Here is a 17,409-nt window from a genome sequence, read left to right on the forward strand (position 1 = left end):
GGGGGGAGCAATTTTTTTTCGGCCATATTTTCCTCGATCGGCAGCTTAAAGTTGATTTTTGTTTGTTTTTTGAAAGGGTAGTCCTAACAGTCAATAATTAGTTTTATACTTATAAAATAAACATGATAAAGTAAATATGTAATAACATGATAAACCCTTTTTGAATAATGCGAGCGCGAGCTATATTTTTTTTAATATGATGGGCAATATGTTTGTGATCTTCAAAACGAGATGCCTATGTAACTAGATAATAACTGCGAGCAAGAAGCGCGAACAGAAATTTTAAATATAAGCTCTGACCTGATCTAAAGGGGACATTTTAAGAACTTTTTGCAGTTAGCCATGAAGACGATGCGTGTTTCAACCAGTGGCGGCGGAACGTATTTTCCTTTTGGGGGGGAGCCAAAAAAGGGGCCAATAGGGGCATTTTGGTGCAAACGGATATTTTCGCCATAAGATTATCATCTGTGTAAAGAGGTTGTGTGTTTTGTAGTAATTAAGTTGAGCAAAAAAAATTAAGTGATCTCTGATTGGTAAGTTATATATTACGTTTCATTTCTGCGAGCGTAGCGAGCAAGCGGTTTGGGGAAAATGTAAAATTCGCCTATTTGGTCAATTACTGTTAAAAGGGCATCCTTGTGAGATGTTGCCAGCGAATCACGTGCTCAAACTTTTGGAAATTTCATGTAAGCCTAAAATGATAAAAATTATATTATTTACCCAGGGAAGCCACTTCAGTTCTGAAAACTGTTCTCCAGCTATTTTTATTATTATCCGTGTTTGTTACCAAAATGAATAATTTTCATTTTCGGAAATAAGAACCTTATTCAATTTTCGGATTAACGAACCTTTTTTCGTTTTCGGATTAACGAACCTTCGGAATTACGAACATTTTGGTGCAAACGGATATTTTCGCCATAAGATTATCATCTGTGTAAAGAGGTTGTGTGTTTTGTAGTAATTAAGTTGAGCAAAAAAAATTAAGTGATCTCTGATTGGTAAGTTATACATTACGTTTCATTTCTGCGAGCGTAGCGAGCAAGCGGTTTTGGGAAAATGTAAAATTCGCCTATTTGGTCAATTACTGTTAAAAGGGCATCCTTGTGAGATGTTGCCAGCGAATCACGTGCTCAAACTTTTGGAAATTTCATGTAGGCCTAAAATGATAAAAATTATATTATTTACCCAGGGAAGCCACTTCAGTTCTGAAAACTGTTCTCCCAGCTATTATTATTATCCGTGTTTGTTACCAAAATGAATAATTTTCATTTTCGGAAATACGAACCTTATTCAATTTTCGGATTAACGAACCTTATTTCGTTTTCGGATTAACGAACCTTCGGAATTACGAACCTTATTTTGTTTTCGGATTAACGAACCTTCGGAATTACGAACCTTATTTCGTTTTCGGATTGACGAACCTTCGGAATTACGAACCTTATTTCGTTTTCGGATTGACGAACCTTCGGAATTACGAACCTTATTTCGTTTTCGGATTGACGAACCTTCGGAATTACGAACCTTCGGAAATACGAACCTTCGGAAATACGAACCTTCGGAATAACCGAACCTTCGGAATTACGAAGCTTCGGAATTACGAATGTATGCGGACATTTCAGTAGAGGTATAAATAATTCTGTTGTTAACTGTATATATATATGTATACAACAAAAACGTACCCCTTAAACAAACATCCATAATTACCAAACCAAATGGAATGTTTAATATATTTTTACATTATCGTGTAGGTAATTTCATAAGCTACCCTCTAGGTAAATGTTATGGACGTATTTTATGTCATGCTTCAGTGAGCATCGCCAGAAAGCAAAAACGGTTGAATAAACATAAGTTGAAATTTACTATAATTTGATTTTTTACACATTATTATCGATAAAAATTATCGAATGTGATGACAGTTACTTTGGGGAAGAGTATCTTCAACAATATTCATCGTTTCACGGATCAATGAGAATTTAATAAACGCAAAAATACGAATTTCAAATATCATAAGCAATTATTGTTTCATTTTGGTCTCAACTTTTTTTTGTTATGTTCATGACCAATTAACATCATAAAATTCACCTAAAACAACCTTTGCCCAACTTTGTATTTATACAATCTGGAAAACGACTCTTGTGACTTTCACAAATGGTAATTTTGAATTAAATTTTTGATTACTCATGCATGACTCAACCGATCAATCTCTTTTTTTCTCCCAAGAGGTGCTTAATAAATGTAGAAAACCACCTGCGAAATATGATATTTCAAAATTATTCCTTTCAAAAGTTTAATACAGCAGTTTGATTTGGGGGGAGATTACTTATATATATATATATATATATATATTTCTTTACAATATTTAAATAAAAATAGAGTTGCCAAAAGCTTTTGTACATGTAAAGCTTTACACACACACACACACACACACACACATATATATATATATATATATATATATACTGTATATTACATGAACATGAAAAATACAAAAATTTATCATTGTGATCGGTGCCGGCTATCTATTTCATGAAGTTATAAACCGTTTCGGCCTAGGATAACGGTTAAAATCTCAGTAGCGTCATTTTGCTGGTTGCATTATTGAAATGAATAGCTAGTCCTGCGTCATAAAAAAGCAAAATAACACTCAGGTATCATCAGCTAAAGTTTGGCGAAAAATTGTCTAGGAATAACAGATAAAAAAATTCACGAGTTGCTTTATTTTTATTTATGGTCCACCATGAGATGACACCTTATCCATAAGTAGTATGAAGTGATATTGCAAGGTAATATCATTTTAAAATATCTGATAGAATGCCAATTTATGCAACTTTTATCGCAACCCTCTTTTTATATTAAGTTTTAACTCAGACTTGACATCACTTCCCCCAAAAAATCTAAAACTTTGTCTTTCTTTAATGTATTTTTGCCAAAATTGTTCCATCACTTTTAGATTTGCTTAAGACAAAACGAAACTTGACTTTAGGGTGATTTAATTTTTTTAATAATTTATTGACACATGTTTTAAAACCCAGATAACTTGCACTCACGACACTGAAACTGATTTTTTTAGACCAGACGATCAACATATTCACAAAACTATATGGTACCTACGTTAGAAACCTTTTAATCACTCTTACACAGTAAAAACACTGTGTAAGATTTTATACAACGCTGTTTACTACATGTATATGAACCTTACAGTATTTGTTTAACCGTTTAATCAATCATGTTTAATTTATTGACAATTAGATATTGAAAATTAAACTTTGTTGCTTAAGACTTAAACAGTTGTTTAAACTGTTAAACAATTACTGTAAGGTTCATATAGTAAACAGCGTTGTATAATTTCTTTTTTTACTGTGTACGATTCCTTGCCGCCATGTCGTTCGAAAGATATTGTTTTTATTATTATCTTTCTCTATTGAGGTGCAAGCCGAAACAACGCCAGAAGCAAGAGCAATATCTCCATGATATGACAGACAGCAAGATGGTCCCTCCCATGTATGAGAGTACTATAGAAGGTTTTTATGAACAGACTGGAGCTCTTGGCAATGACGCGTTATACATGGATGTAGAGGTAAAATTTGAGATGGGTATGGTGTGAAGATGACGAATTGCGAATTTTCAAAAACTTTCAAGATTTGAAATTACTATAATTTGGCATCTTCGATATGCTACAAAACGTCTAGTCAGTATATTGAACTATATCAAAAACCGGTCTTTTGGAAGCGTATAGAGACGCAGGATAACCCGATAATGAGCTAGCAGATAAACAAATCAGCAGTTTACTGATTTTCAAATTTGTTATGATATGCTTTTCTCAGGCTGTTGTTTGTTCAGTTGAGGTATATTATCTTGCATGTATATTTGTTCGTATATTTTTCTCTTTCTTGCTTGCTTTTTCATTTCATTTTTGCCTGTTTTTCCTCGTAACGCACTGCAAAATTTCTGATGTTGATTTAAAACCAGCCCTTAATCTATATATGTCCACACAAGGGAAGTGTTAAACAACACCAGTTTCGTTTTGGTCTAACATCAGACATGCCAGATAGTTGTTTATACAACACCAATTAGTATTAAAACAAAATCGGTTTGATTCCTAACTGGTGTTGTTTCAATACATTTCTGGTGTGGACATATATAGATTCCGGGCTGGTGTTAAATCAACACCGGAGTTTTTGCAGTGGGATTTCGTTGTCACCATAATATTTTTAAATTGATGTTTTTATTTTTTAGAACGATCTGGAAAACAAGCAACAGAAGGAAGTCCAACACAAGGAAAGGACTGCAGAGACAGGATATGTCAACATTGCAGGAAACCCACAAGTCTTGGAACATGAATCAAACTACGAAGTTATGTCACAAGAGTCTAGCTACGAAAACGTGACTGTAGAATAAAATCACATGTGTTAATAACGTGAAGCCGAAAAGTTGGATGGGTACATTCCTAATATTCGACTAAACCACTAGCGTACCCCCCCCCCCTGACGAGTCACATTCGATCCCTGACGAGCCACATCTTTTTTTTTTGCTTGTCAAATTTTTTTCTGGTGCGAAATGTCCTTTTTACGCGGTTGAAGACTTTTTTGCTTGTCAATTTTTTTGCGGATGAATTTGCCCCCCCCCTTTGGAAAATCCTAGGTACGCTACTGAATTTATTAATCGTATCGTCGTTAAATTGTTTTATTTTTGTAAGATATTTGCTTTTACGTGTTATAGTAAACCGGTCAAACATAAAAAACAGCTGTACGTAAGGATTCGACGGCAAAACTTGTTAATGGTTTGCAGCCACGCTTTAAGTCTTGCCCAAATACTGAGGAATAATGAACTTGCGGGTGCCACGAGCACTTTTAGTGAAAGTGTCATTTTTAGCGTAAAATCTGAAAGAATGTGACAAATCGTGCATTTTAATATTTTGAAGGAATATGTGAAAGTTCAAAATAAACATGCATTTCAAATTTGAATATTTCACACACATACATGGTACAGTGAAACATAAATGACCGCAATTTACTCGAAATAATGACAATTAAAATTTTTTTGAAAACTATTAATCGTGGAAAATTATTGTTCCGAATCTCAAAGTTGCTCATATTAACGTGTGAGTCGAATAAATGATAATAATAATAGGTATTTATATAGCGCCATCTATCTAGAAATGTTCTATTCCGAGGCGCATTGTTTATTATCATTACTCCGGCTTTAGCTTTTGCTGCCTTTCAGCGCTCAGTGCATTCAAGGAATTAATCATGCCGTGTACTCATTCACCTCACCTGGGTTGAGTGCAACACAATGTGGACAAATTTCTTGCTGAAGGAAATTACGCCATGGCTGGGATTCCGAACCCACGACACTCTGTTTTCAAGTCAGAAGACCCCCACACATATCGACATAATAAGCTTATTAAGTCGACATGGCGAAATTAAGTATCTCGCCATGTCGACATATAACTTTTTGAAATATTGCCCTCGTCTAAAGACTCGGGAAAATATGATTCTTTCGGCGGGCAATACATTAGATGTCCCCTTCAAGGCCAGTCAATATGTATAAATATTTATACATAAATCAGTGCGATACTCGTTATGTTTGAGGATTCTGTTTGCTTTTGTAGACTTTGATCTTCTTGCTATTTCCGAGAATTAAATTCCGAGAACGCGAATCTACTTGTGGCAATATTTATAAACAGGCCTAAAATTTCATTTGCGGTTGCCATGGTCACATTAACGTTATAAGAATATCTTTATCATAAAAATATGCCATTTTGGAGCCTCCATTGGTGCAAACAGCACTTGTACTATGCACTTAAATCATTTGTATGGTTTTTGAAACCTCTTGGAGACGAAATAGTAGACTTTCCTCTTTCAGCTACATATAAAGACGTGCTAGTTTATCAAAACCCTCTTTTTTTGAAAAAGAATGGTAAATGTCTACACCACGATGACTTGAAACAGGAAGGAAAACAGTAGAAGAATTAAAATGAAGTTTTTAAACTTGCGTTAATGAACTGTGAAAGAAGGCTAAAAACAAATTAGTTATAACAACTCTTTTAAACTACATCACAGTGTATGCAAAAATGACAAAAAAAGTTATGTTCACATTAGAAAAAAAATGATTTACATAACAAGTATACTATAAATGCTGAATGTGGGGCAATGGCAATAACAACTTATGTTCTTTTCCCCCAAAAAATATGTTGTCAATTTTGCAAAAGAAAATGGCAAACAACTTAGCCAAACTTCTAAAATTTAAAAACTTGAATATCAATCATGTAAACCTTTACAGTAATATTAATAATTTTCAAAAATATAAACATGATCAGCAAGCTTGATTTATACAGTGAATGATCCATTAAAAATATTTGATTAAAACAAATTATTTGGAATGATTGAGAAATCACAATATAACAAATAATGAATATGATTGTTTTTTAACACACACTCACGCATACACCCTGCCCAACTGATCATGGATGCACCTACACATGCACCCTCTACATAATAAACATGACAACATGAACACAATCTGTATTGATTCATTTTGAAACAAAACAAAGACCCCCAAAATGAAGTACAAATATTTGCTTCTCTCTTTTTTTTGGGGGGGAGGGGGAATATGTCAGAACAAGTTAATGTTACCCATTATGATATATGTTAGACATTTGATATAATTTTGACAAACAGTTTTTTTTCAATTAAATATTGGATTTTGATAACGGAATATCTAAACAACAGACTCTTAGCTGTAAACATCATCAAAATGTTAACTTTTGCATAAAACAGATAGCCACACAATTTGCATACAACTGTATGGTTTAAATGTTGCTCTTTGGTCAATCACAATTAATTAATTTGGAGTATAAGCACAGCTCATTTTCACAACTGGGTCAAATTGGCAAACGAAAAAGGGAAAAACTAAATGTTACTTATTTAGAAAATGGTCTTTAACATTTTGAAACGATTTGGACAAACATGATTTAACTAACAAAGTTCCACTTCAATAATCAAAATACAACAATAATAGACTTCAAACTACAAACATGATCAGAAAGGTTGAATTTAAACCTTAAAACAAAAAGGATTTATATAAAATTTGCATACCACTGTATTCTAAATATTACAACGTGGCTTTGACAGCGACATTCAATAACAACTTTTTCAAACATTTCATTTTGTTTTGCTTTGTTTGCTTTTGTTTTTTTGTTTAACCCTATCTTATATGGGCTAATTCGCAAGATTAAATTCAGGGGGTGGGGATTTTTTTTTAAGTATTACCACGTAAAATAAATTAACTTCAGCTATTTATATTTAGAATATAGTTTTTTTTTCAAATTTAGTAAATATATATATAGCAGTTTGGGCATTGATGCAGAATAAGGATATGTGCAGGCCAAATAATTGTGGTCTCTATAAAGTTTCAGGAGACTTGAGAGTAAAACATCAGTGAGCAGCCCAATAAATTAATTTTGCACCCCATAATGGTAAAGAAATCCACCAAGGGAGGAGGGAAATTATGCCCCCCCCCCCTATATACCTGGTAAGGTAGGGTCAAAACAATAAAAACTTCCCATAGAAAAGCAATTTAGAAAAGCAATTTTAAATACACGCCTAATAACTTGTGTTGTCCTTTTTAGATCCTAATGGATTTGCAGTTTCAAATTAATCAGTGTAGAGTAACAATTGAATTGTAATTTCCCCATCATTTGTCTGTCTAGGTTTGCTTGTAATACAATCCATCTTGGTAGGTTTCCAGAATAATTTTGTCACTGACTTTCTGTTTATATTGAAGTATACTGAAAATACATCCAGGTCTTTCAAGAAAAGTTTTCAAATTTTCCTTTATAAGAATATACTGAAATATTTCAGCTACTCTGTCTTGGTGTGTCCTTCCTGACCCCCTGTCAATTGCTTGCTTATGAATGTAACCTAATGTAATATCCCCTGGTTCTACAAGAGCTCCCTTCTCCTTTGCATGTTGTTTTTGTTGGTATTCAGTTGCGAGGTTTGAAAATGGCTCTTTGACTGATTGCAAAGTTGATTGAATGTTTTCAATGCTTTCTTTGGAAGGACATACACTGTCATTGGCATCTTTCATAATAGGGGCTACAACTTCTTCAACAGCTAAACATATTTTTGGCATGTGCAGCAACTTCTCATCTTCCATAATTAACCTGGCTTTTATGATGCAGGAAATGTTTCACAAATTTCAGTCGTCCCAGCTTTCCGATAATCATTTCCAGCATGGCACAGTCATTGATATCAATCAGCATAATTGATTCCTTATCAAATTCTTGATCTGTGAATAAAGAAGACAAAGAGATAGAGAAAGAAAAAATTTATTTCAAATATGAATAATTCTATTTAAACTTTAGATGGATTTTGGGGTTTTACATTTTTTTAATAAACATGGGTATGGCTTAGAAATGATAGACATTGCGATTCTCGACAGAAAAAAGTAACGGAACGTCACTGCAATGCCTCTTCTTGTTGACATATTGTGTAACAAATCAAGGAGGGTTGATTAATCCTCCCTCCAGCTTTTTAAGGGTTAATTTGACAAGGTAAGCTATTTTTTTGGTCAATTTTAGGGGCTGGGCATTGATATTTCTATTGAAGTCTTGACAGCATCCCTCTCTCTCTCTCTTAGCCCCCTCTTAACATTTGCTTTGACCATTTTATACTGCAAAATTTACACTGCCAGTGCTGCAATTACTTCTTCGAGGGGGGGGGGCATAGGCAGGGCAAGGTTCAAGTTTAGGGGTAGTGCATGGCCAGCTTGGTGAAAGGTAAAAAAAAGAATTTTTTTTCTAAAATATGAAAGTTGTTGGGGATGGGGGAAAAGCTTTTGATTGGGGGGGGGAGGGGTGGGAGGATAGTGCCCCCAAAGCAAATATTGCAATCATTTTTGCATCCCTTTTCTTAGTTTTTACCTTAGTGTTTCATGATTTACACATCCTTGACACTGCCAAACTGTGTTTTCAATTTGATATTGATGTTTTCCAAAAAATAGCACCAAAATTTTCCCATAGATTTTGTACAGGTGGCACTGCTTCCTGTAGCACCACTTCAAGCAACACCGCTGGTGTCCAGACTTCAATTACAAATAACTCAAATATTTTACAATCAACAAAAATGAAAATTTCACGATTATGAAGTACCTCCTGGAGATAATGAGAAAAAATACACAACTTTACCAAAATATGTAACAGCGCCACCTTCTTTGGTGGGGTGACCCCATGACACATCACAAAAAATACCAAGTTTTTCAACATCAAAATTTAATGCCAAAATAATAAAATGGAATGTACTTCAGCTGCCCACGCTCCTGCAATGGGATGGGAATTTGACTCAGTTTTGAAAATCATGCACGCAAGTTGCATAAGAGGGCCTAACAAAGTGATATAAGTTGACCCCCCCACCCACCCTCGCTGTCAACTTTGAGTAAAGAAAGGTTAGCCCTTCCAAAGCCTGATTCCAAAATTGTAATCCATCAAAATGATGCAGTAATAAATTGGGGAGAAAATGGCCTGGCATTTGAATAGAAGTTGACTTTAAAAGCGGCCTAGATGGGCTAAACAAAGTAGTAGGTCCAGATCTACCTTAGACTCCTAACTTTACTAGACTAAGTCCCACTCAGGGGACCTACCAGCACATGCAAATCTTGTGCACACAAATCCCAAATCCACTGGGTTTTCAACAATTCCGTGAGGACATAACTGGATTTGAAATGAGCTAAACCCCCAGGCCTAGCACACATCACTCATACCGTACAATCAATGCACAAATTATGGCACACATGTGCCAGGTAATAACCTTGCATTATAAAACAGAAGTCACAACTCCCAACCCTAGGCCTATCATCTCTTCCCTTTTTAATGAGGCTGGACCTAGACCTGCGTCGTTAGCGCCTAAAATCTGAGCAATATCTTGTCTGCTATAGCCCTTTTATCTGGTTGCGTAAATACAAATTATTTAGTGCAGCAGACTTCAAACGCCAATAATCGGAGGGCTTCGCACAGACGCCAGGGGCCGCCGCCGGCCTTCGCGACGGGGGCTTCCGAACTGAAACGCAACATCAATCACCTTCCAGTTCAGTATTTACAATCATCTGTGAGATGTTCTCTGGATCTTTATGATGAATTAATAAAATTAATATTATCTAAATAATAAAAATATTTATGTTTTTACCTTTAAATGAAGTGATTACATCTTGGGGCATCCCCCAAGACATCAGCAACGACTCCATGATGGCTTCTCTCACACATCACCAGTTCACCACGTGCGTGTATTATAGGTGTAAACCTCAAACTTGTAAACTGCGTGTGTTGATGATTATCCAAAATGGGGTAACATTTCAATTTTTTACCAAGAGCCGATAAATGGGGTAACATTTCATTTTTTTAAACCAAGATCCGGGTTTCATTTTACCCCTGTGCAGGTGTAAACTGTTACTCGCAACCTGTGTACCCCTGTTTCATGCTTCTACACATATGTGTACTTTTCTACACATATTTTTTCCACAGCAACTGTTTAACCACAAGTTTTTTTTACCACCCATTTCGAAGAGTGTGGACTTGGTAGACCGGGAGCAAAATCTAATAGGGGTTCTATCTAAGGAGTTCGATCGTCCAACCAACACCCCACAATAGGTTTGACACGATATATAATTGGTATGTACCCTCTATATCACTGTCCCACTGCTAGGTAGGAGGTACTCTCAATTTTTTGTTTGTTTTGTTTTCCATTCATTTCATTACGTACGTTGCCTCCTATATTTTTTTAAAATTTACCTTGGGTGTAGAACCAATGCCCCCCGTATGGCATTGATTGAATGTAAAGCTCAATGTAGGAAGGGGCCATACAGGGTGGGGGGGGGGGGGGGTTATAGAGCCCTTTGAAGGTTACAGATGAAGAGCCCCTACTGCGTGGGGTCTGGGGCGGAGCCCCTGGTAGCTTTGGAGATTTAGCGAAAGTAAACATTTAGAGAATTTTTTAACGTACATGTAACTCTTGCCAGCGTAAAACTTTGCTAAGGTGGGTACCTATAACGTATAACAGGAGGATATTTCAAGCCTTTGGCTAAATATTACAGACGGGACTACAGACCTGATTGCAATCGTTATTGCATAAAATTTAGCAAGATTAATAACGCAACGTTGTATGCAGTCCATCGTTCTTCTCGTTCTTTATTTTTAATCTTCGGCAGTCCGGATGTGTTATTAAGTGGTTCTTTGTTTTTTCTTATCCCCTTTCTTTGTTTAATTGAGATTTTGGCTCATTCCATTCTAATATCATTTTCCGCTTTTGTTTGCAATTTTCGTCATCTTTTAATTTGTTTCCCTTTCTTGCTAATCATGCCACTGTATCAGTAGGTCTATTTCGGAATGATTTTGTTCTTTCCCTCATGTTCTTTTGTTTCTTTCCCGCTTTTCTCCCGTTTTCCATTTTCTTTTCACTTTCTCCTTTCCCCCTGATTTTCCTCCAATAATCCTCTTTTCCCCTCCCCTTCTAATGTTTCCGTTTTTTTTTCAGTTGATGGTAAGATGGTAAGGGCACAATTTGCTGTGAGGGTTTGTCAAGTCGTTTCGAGGTATTCCTGCAATCCCATGATACCACAATGAATGTATTCGACGTATATCTCTGTCTATAAATTTTATTCCTAAATGAGTACATCTGACCCCCCTTCTCTTATCTAATGGATGATAAGGGCTTCTTAGATAGATACTTTTCAAAATAAAAAGAAACTAGGAATCGACTAAAACTGAGACTTCTAAGATTCTAACTGCCTTTAGTGTATTTTATTTCCACTTTTTTTTACCTTTTGGCTTTTCCTTGACCTTGTCTTGACCCTTTATATTTTCTGGATAAGGAATTCTGAAGATGAACGTATGAAAGACGAAAATAAAAATATACACATGCAAAAGAAAACACGAAAATGAGCTTTCTTAACACTAAGTGTTAAGAAAAGTTATGGATATAGTTCATGAAATGTGGACAATTTAAGGGGTAGTCAACACGGTCAAGTATCACTGATCACCTTGCACAAGTCTTAGGTCATATAACCAAGTTGCAATGTCATTTTCAGTTTCAGTTTGGTTTATTTTCATTTCAACTCAAGTCAATTTAACAATAAAAGAAATCACTACAAAGATATAAATGAATATACAAGTATATAGAGTATGACAATCTGACATAGATAAATAAATATTTACAATAGACACTGAAAAATATAACCATATCAATGATATTTACAATGAACTAGATAATCATAACAATAACTGTAGACTAATCATGATAAAGCATTTTGCATATAATTTCTTTTATTAATCTTTATTATTTAAATAAATGTTGAGGAAATGTATAACTGCATGAAATTGAGTTAATACGTTGTTTTTTGTGTTTTTGTGTTTTTTTTTCATAAAAAGCACCCCCTAGAAAAAAGCTGGTGACGGCCCTGGTATTTGTCGTCTTTCACACCCTATTTTCAATACGAGTGGATTCTTTATCTCAAGTATATAAGTCTGAACTATAATGCAAAATTTTGTAAAATTTAGACTAATTTTTACTGAATAATAGAGGTTTAAAATAGCAAAATTATTTTTTTTGCGTACTTCTCGAGATCTTTTAAATGAGTAAACTACAAGGCTTCATAGCAAACAATCGAGCACATGAACCCATGTTAATTTTGCAAATTTGGAATATTGAGGTACTAAGTAACTCTGCAAAATTGGGTGACAATGACATGAATTTCATTTTAAAGGGATGATCCAGGCTGGAGATATTTATATCTCAATAAATTGAGTAAAATTCACAAAGCAAAATGCTGAAAATTTGATCACAATTAGATAGAAAACAACAAAGTTATCAAATTTTAAAAGTTTGCATCATTTAAGTTTTTAGTTTGGTTTAGTTTAGTTTAGTTAAGTTTATTTTAGTTAAATTCAGTTTAATTACTTATGTGTTGTGCTAATTTTTGTAGTTCTATCTGTATGGTTTTGTACATTGTAAGTGTCAGAGTGCCCCTGAAATATTCTTATTACTTTTCCCTCTGCCTTGAATTCTTGTTATCCATCTGAAAGGAGCTGCACTTGGTCTTACTAATTGAAATGCAAATCAACTCCACCATTTACTGTAGGTTGAGTGCACAGTTTGTATAGTCAGTGGGGTGTGGAGCTATGTTGGGTGAGTTGCAGAGGTCTACACAGAAAGCTGGGACCATTTTTTATTTTTAAAGAGGGAACACTCAGACCCTCACTGAGAAAGATTTCTTCTAGTTTTATTTTACCAGCTTCAAGCTATTTACTGGCAGTTGGTTATTATTTCTACATTCCAGAAATCAAGTATAAGCCTGTGATATTTCTATATTTGTTTTGAGGCAATTAATCTGATCTGAAAGGTGACATTTTGAAATGGATGAGAGAATGTTGGTTTTGCGGTAACATCAAATTAATAGTCCATTCATTGGTATTTATGAACGTTTTCTGATCATTGATCCCAAAGGATATTAAGATGTGACAGATTACCACTAATGATAAATTTGTGTATGTTTTTGGCATAATTGAATGTGATCTACAACTTTTAATAGAAACTCAAGTTGTATAGCAGGTTTTGTCATGAAGAAGTTTACTATAATTTTCAGGTGGCTCCTATTTCATGTAAAGACTGATCCACTTCCGGTTCCATGTCATTCATTCTGAAGGGGGCGCTACATTCACGCTATTTACTCTGAGTGAACTACTACGTGATCGTGATCTACTTTGTGACCCCAATCTGAGTGAGGGGGAGGTGATACGAGCGTTCCATTCTGGGTAACATGGATTCGTAGACAGTCCATCGATGACGATTAAGTGATCAACCATAACAACGATCAACGTTTGTTCGATGTCAGTAAGTCTTTTCGACTGATAAGCGGATTCGTTTCCAAGGAACATCTATATGCGCTACATTTTTTGTTTACTCACTACTGAACTTAACTCGACGAGCATTGCTCTGATTCCGAAATCGCATATGCCAAAGACAATGATTGAACTGGACTAAAACAAGCTATTTCCACCTGAAATAATTGTATATGAGCTCAAAGGACATACCGGTCCGGTTTTGATAGTAATGATCCTTTTCCAAATTTAATAACATATCAAAGTGTAATCTGTCACGTATACTCTAGGAGTTTTAGTCTTTGTATTTCATATTCATTTCACCTGTGGTTATGAATGATGTACTTCGACTAGAGTTAAAGGAATTTACAAAGAAGAGGAGTGAATGAATGTAAACCTTGTAAAGGTGATCATTTGAATATTCTGTTAATAAAGCTAAACCTAAATTTAAAGTAGTCGTTCTGTTTTTAATTATTCTGTGTACAAGCTTCTACCTGACATTTTGGTGCCGAGACCCGGGACATCGGTCATTTTATTTTTTGTCAGGACAGCTTGATATAATAACCAATATCAAATTAACTTAGTATTACAGTTATATTTGTTACATTGTTTAATTTGGTGGTTGATTTGCAGTTCAAATCCTTTTAGTTGCAGGTCAGATTTTTTTTATTATGGATACTTGGGCCAAGCTAGGAAAAGAAGCAGGGTTAGAAGGTATTGATTTGATCAACTTTGTAAAAGAACGAGAGGCATCTGCCCGCGAAGAAAGGGTACAGATGCTGGAATTGAAAAGGAATGAGATTAAGATACTTGAATTGAAACAACAGTTAGAAGAAACAAAAACAAATGCAGAGTTTGCAGAAAATTTCATTGCACAAAATGCTCCTAAATTGTCTCCTTTCAATGAAGATGGAGATGATTTCGATAGCTATTTAGTTAGGTTTGAAAAGTATGCCACTTTGCAAGGATGGCCCACTTCTTCATGGGCAATGAATCTTAGTGCACTTCTTACAGGTAAGTCACTTCAAGTGTATGCCAGGTTGAACTCTGATGAAGCTCAAAGCTACCCCAAGGTAAGAGAAGCTTTATGCAAAAGATTCAACCTTACGGAGGAAGGATTTAGATGCAAATTTCGAAATGCACGTCCGGAAAAGGACGAGAATCCTTCACAATTCATGGAAAGATTATCATGTTTGCTTGACCGCTGGTTAACATTAGCCAATGTTGAAACCTCTCTTGATCTGATGAAAACTCTCATTATACGTGAACAATATCTTAGCAAATGTTCTCCAGATTTACTTGTCTTTCTGAAGGAGCGGGGCTTGACTAACTTAAAAGATCTTGGACAAGGCGCGCCAGACGTCTTTCTTTCAAGTCTACCAAGGAGAGAAGAAGCCTGGATCAGCTTCCCAGGGGCGACCTGCAATGTGTGCACCAGGTAAAGTACAAGGGCAACAACCACGGTCCTCACCAGTACCTCCGAACCGACGACTTCCTAGGACCTGCTACATTTGCAAGAAGGTTGGACACTTTGCAAATGAGTGTCGATTTCGGAGCTCAGCCCTCCGTGCTTCCTGTCTGCAAGAAGTAGAGTCCTTAGAACCCAAAGGTGAGGTACATGATGATGAGCTAGGTGAAATGATTACAGATAATATTGATAATTTTGACACAGATAATCCGGACCAAGACCCTGCAACATTTTGTGGTGGGCTGATGATGTCAAGTATAACATAAGAAAAAGTAAAGTGGGATGTGACATCATCAGCCCACCCTATGGATATTCATGATAATGTGCATATAGCTGCTTTGGCAAAATTTAATTTTAAGATTCAACTACACTATTTTTATTCGATTTTGATGCAATACTCAGCATTTTGCTGTGTGAATTTTACTTCAAATATATTCAGCCCGGACCATATATCCGACCTTTAACTGAAACGTCCTTATGCACATAAGATGAATCCACTCATTAACAGTTGCAGTATATACTAACCCTTTGATGATTACATATTTCTTTCTGTCTTCAAAAGTGCGGGGGGGGGGGGGTGATTGTACATGTCACCCCCCCTCCTCGGAAAAATGTGGGGATCAATCTCCCCATCCCTAGGGATTTATTTCCGTGGTGTGGGTGCTTGGGTGTGTGTGTGCGAACACACAATTCGTGTTTGCGTAGGTGCTTGACTGTATGCGTGTGTTTCTCGATCTATATCGTGGTCTTTTTCATTTCTTCATTTTTTTCTGGTCTCTTTCTAGTCTCATTTTGATGTTGCTTTTAAGTGGCATTCTGATTGCTATCACAAAGCTGAAATGCAATGTCATGCCATTATAATCATGTTAATAACCTATTATGACAGCAGTCTATCTGTAGCATAACAAATAGAACATCAGAGACACTGTCACTTCTGAAACATAATGTCAGCTGGACAATCAGAAAATGTTGATAATTATATTTATGTAATTTATTCAATAATTCATCAGCACGCTAGTTCAACCATACAATATTTTGCAAAGTTATAGGCATGTGCAAGCATATTTACAGAATGTTATCTATTAATATGTATCACTTAACATTAGCAATCATTTATTTTATTTACATAATGCATGTATTTATCACAGGCCGCGTAAGTTGTGAAAGCGTATGTGTGTGGGGGGGGGGGCTGAATATGCCAAAAATCACAATCAGACGCCCATTTTATTTATTTATTTTTGGTACATGTTTATTGGAAACGAATGGGGTGCTTTTTTATATTACACTTCTAACCTATTCATTTCAATTGAAATAAATGTGTTTTTTTATATTAAGTATGTATCATATAAAATTGTACAAATAAGTAACAGCCACAACCTTTCATGTTGATACTTTGTAGCCACAAGGATATAAATACATAATGAATAACTTAACAAATGTTACTGATCGAAAAATACAAGTGCACAGGTTAAGTTAAATGCAGAAAATACAATGAATGAATATCACGAATATGATACCTTTAAAAAAAAGAAATCGACTTGGAGGAGTGGAGACTGGCAATTAGTGCATAATTTTAGTGCTTACAAAAAAGACTACATGGGATTAGCGACTTTGTTCATTCTTTTTTTAATAGAAAACTAAACCTGTTTTAGTATGTCAACCGAAACAGGCAACGGACTCTTTTCTTTTGGTTCCGGTTCGAAATTATTGATAAGTGTTTCTTAAGCCCGTAAAGAAGTATAACATGGCATGTAAGACTTCACGCTCAATTGAAAGGCTAGAAACGTTCACGATTAAAGGTTGTTTTGTGACAGAATATGTCATTTCACTTCCAAATAAGAACAAAATGAAGTAATTTTTGTCTGAAATGTCTTTTGACTGGCAAGTTTGTTATAACTCGAACACATGAGACTATCCATGGTTATGCCCCCCGAATCGTTAAGTAATCAAACATAATAGTTGTATCCCATTTATGATTATAAGAAAGATGATTCATCCCTTCCCGTTCATGTAGGAACCGGTGTCCTCAGATTGCTAGAGCTTCTGTGAGTTTTGTACTGACTGGGTTTAC

This window comes from Lytechinus variegatus, chromosome 12 (assembly GCF_018143015.1).
Source record: "Lytechinus variegatus isolate NC3 chromosome 12, Lvar_3.0, whole genome shotgun sequence".
In the NCBI taxonomy this organism is placed as follows: Eukaryota; Metazoa; Echinodermata; class Echinoidea; order Temnopleuroida; family Toxopneustidae; genus Lytechinus; species Lytechinus variegatus.